The sequence below is a fragment of the Colius striatus genome, chromosome 3 (genome assembly GCF_028858725.1).
Source record: "Colius striatus isolate bColStr4 chromosome 3, bColStr4.1.hap1, whole genome shotgun sequence".
In the NCBI taxonomy this organism is placed as follows: domain Eukaryota; kingdom Metazoa; phylum Chordata; class Aves; order Coliiformes; family Coliidae; genus Colius; species Colius striatus.
In genome coordinates this window covers 20,031,191-20,034,931 of record NC_084761.1, presented here as the reverse complement: position 1 = coordinate 20,034,931, position 3,741 = coordinate 20,031,191, and positions in this window count along the sequence as shown.

Genomic DNA, 3,741 nt, shown 5'->3' with positions numbered 1-3,741 from the left:
TCTCTTTCAGATACCCAAGGCCCAAACTCTTCTGAGCATGGTCCTAGGGCACAGTGAGTGCTGCATGCTACCGGTGGCAGTGATGTGGTGGCTGATGGCAGAGGCGGTGGCATTTCAGTGGCACTGGAGGAAACAATAGTGTCTCTAACTTTGAAGGGCTAAATCTTCTCTCAATGCTTGGCTAACACTTATGCAGCCTACGCTAGGTTTCATGGGAACTAACAAGGCTAAAATTTTATCCTGGTGTTGCGGACATCTGAATGTCTTTCTGGTCTAGAAGCACGTTTGAAAAACAAAGCCAGATGAAAATGGAGTCATATGAACACAGTGGTATATAAAATCACTGATTTCATCTGTGGGTTCTGCCTGCTCCTATGTAAGGCAACATAAACAAGTCAATAGGTGTTTAGGAGACGCTGAAATTCTGGAAGGATCCTTCCCGGTACAGTTGTTTGGAGGGTGTGTCTTCCAGTTTGGAATTTGATCCATCTGAAACTGTCATTCACTACCCTGCGGGTGAGATCTTGCTTCCAGCCAGTACACATGTCCTTACAAGTGAAGAATCTGAACAAGTTGCCCACTGGAAATGCAAATTCAGCCTCTGGGATGGTGTTGTCCCAGCTTCTACAATGCACAGAGAAAACGCACCATGCTGGCAGCAGGTAATCCTCACCACAGGAAGCCATGGGATGCAAAGAGACAGAGGCAGTTTCCAATGAGAGGGGGGTCAGTCATTAAAAAAGCTGTAGAGAAACAGGAGTGTCTTTAGGGCTAGAAGTTGGATGGTACATTCACCCAGCTCTGTGCTGAGAGCACAGGTTCTAACAGGTGCAGGAATGGAAGCAATTTCAGGTGTGGAACTGTATGCAAAGTTATTGCAGAAATGGGAACCACATCTGAGCAGTAAATGTCCGGCTGTTACTGGAGGCATATGGACATGGAGCTGAATGCTCCCCTCCCAGAGCACCTGGCAACTGCACGGATCCTCTCTAGCCTCTGCACCCTTCCGTAGTAGTTACCTTGGTAGCATTGTAGGAGTTGGCACTGAATTTTCAAACCTTCATTTATGGCAATAAATTTCAGAATTTCAGCCACCTTTGTGAAAAATTCAGGAACACCTAGTGAAATATCCTGAAATTGAAGACTCACAGATCAACAACCATTTTTACAAGACTGATGTGGATGTCCAAGCCTGGCACTGTTCTCTTACATATAACATCACAGATCTGCACATAAATGACAATGTTTTTCACAGGAAGACAGTCCTTTGTAGTTCACAGAGAGTTGTCTTTGTTACCTGAAATGTCATCAAAGGTGATATTTTTCTGGGGCTGGATCCTTTTGCTTCCTCTTCCCTCCACCAATGAACAAGGCCCTGCCAGGTGCAGGGAATGCATTTTCCCAGCATAACAGACTTCAAACGGCAATGACACATGGCATAGCTCCATGCTGCAAAATGAAAAGTAAGATCTCTTTCAGTGCTCTGAGGGCACCCATTCACCTCACCTAGAACCTCCACACCCCCTCAACCTCACCTATGGGCCCATGACCTATTTAAGCTCAGCCTAGTGTATCTGAGCTGTGCTGGAGAAGTGTTGATTGCTGTGTTGAGAACAGATATATCTGTTTTTAGCCGTGGATCCTATGTATTCTGATTTGCAGAACACATTGCTTTTTTTGTCACTCTAGTCTTGATGGGCAGTCACTGAATGATCTGGCAGTTATTTGGCAATAAATTTATTTCATTGCTTTTTCTTTGGTCTTGTTTCATCACCATGAGCTCTTAGTTCCATGTGTCTGTGCTCTCTGACTCTCTTACTTACCTTGTTAATTAAAGTATCAGAGGTGATTTTTAGCAGCTGAAATGACCAAGAGGTGTGCTGAACAGCTTAGCTGCTTCTGGGAAGCAGTGGGGTAGCAGTGGTAGCTGGGCTTGGGCAGCAGGCAGTCTGCAGAGAAACAGGCTGAGCTTGCACTGGCCCCTGCTGCTTTCTGCACGTAATATGCCTCAGATATTTGGTCAGAGTTGTGGTTGTTCCTGCTCTGCTCCATCTCCAGCATTCCTGGGGCTGCTACTAGAGCCACTGTAACTTCACATGTATCTATTCAACCATCTTCATCTCAACTAGCTTTCTTTACTTATTTTACTACAAAAAGCAAACACAATGGCAAATGTCTCGCTGCTTAGCTCTATGGCCCAATTGCACATGTCACTGCAACACTTACATTTTACAAACTGCCAGAGCCTCTGCAGAAGTAGACAGAAGTAGTTTTAATCATATGATCTTAAAATATTTTTGAGGGGAGTAATTTTTTTAATTAATCCAACATCTGTTCAAACCTTGATATTTGGAACTAAACCTTTTCAACTTTAAAATTGCCTTGCAAAATACATAATTTAATACTTAATTTACCAGCTGAAAGAAAACCAAAATGGCTTATGGATCTTGTCAAAACTCTTTTTGAAGGTAAAAACAATGTCTGGCAGCTCTGGCTTTACTTGTCTACCCTGATATCTTTTGATTTTCTTTAGCTGTGTTTTTCCCCAAGTCTTTTCCATAAAAAACATGTTATTATAAGCCTCCCTGGTACACAAAGTGAATAAATGCTGTTGCACACTAATTTGATGCAAAGATCATATATTAATAGAAGTTATTTCATATGAAAACTGCTTATCTTGCACTGGGCTTGTTCCTTAGTGCCTCACCTTTGTGTATCTGTTTAGACTACAAATGCTTCTGATAACACATTTGTTAGCCTGGTCTTAAAAGAACAAGAAAACACACTAATCTACTATAAATACTAATAGTTATATCTAAGTGAAGTTAGCAGCACTAATATAGGAAAACACGTACGAACTCCAAGTAGTGTCTGTGCTATAACTAGGATAATCAGGATGCAGTGAAGTGGAAGCACCACGAGGGGGTGGAGACGTTTATTGAGGAGACGTTTATATTGACAAAACTTTGCATGTAACTTGGTGAAGCTGAAATAAATTTACTCTCCCTCATATGGATGAGGTGTCAGACCTGACAGTGTTTGTGTATTGGGATCACCACCTGTGAGAATGCTCTATTGACTCTGAAGTGCAGAAAAAATAACTATTATATTTATGTTGAAAAGATATTTTAATGGCCCATGTAGTTAAACAGTGTTCAGGACGCTATTAGAAGGAAGATCACTTGCACAGTTTAAGGAAGGGTCTAGGGGAGAAAAGATTCAAGGAGTATGGACTCCAGCACACTATATTCCCACAGCTTCTCACTTACACCAGCCTTAGTTCCAGACTTGAAAATGGCCTGGTTTTAAAGGGAAGTCTTCTGAATGTCTGGGAAATTACAGACCAGACAGTTGATGCCTCTATTAGCCTAATTAGTATAAAAGAAAGCAAAAAATCAGTGTCAGTTAACAAAGGATTACACTCAAAATATTGGGGAGGGGTTAATACAGCTTTTTGTTGGTGAAGCTGTGGCTTGGGATCTGCTAGGATGCCCGCAGCAGTGGACACCCAAGTGGTAGGGATATTCTGGCTCCTGGAGGAAATCAACAATGTCCATCACTAATGATTCCCAAAGAAAGGAGAAAAGAAATGACTTGTGTAGAAGAATGGAAGGTTAGAAACAGAAGGCAGCCACCTTTTGTGTTGGAGAGGAGTGATCTGGGTCCCACAGAGGTGCTTTAAGACCTATGTAGTCTGATATGAAGAGAATCAGGAAGGTGAAAACTTTCATCTTAAAGAGC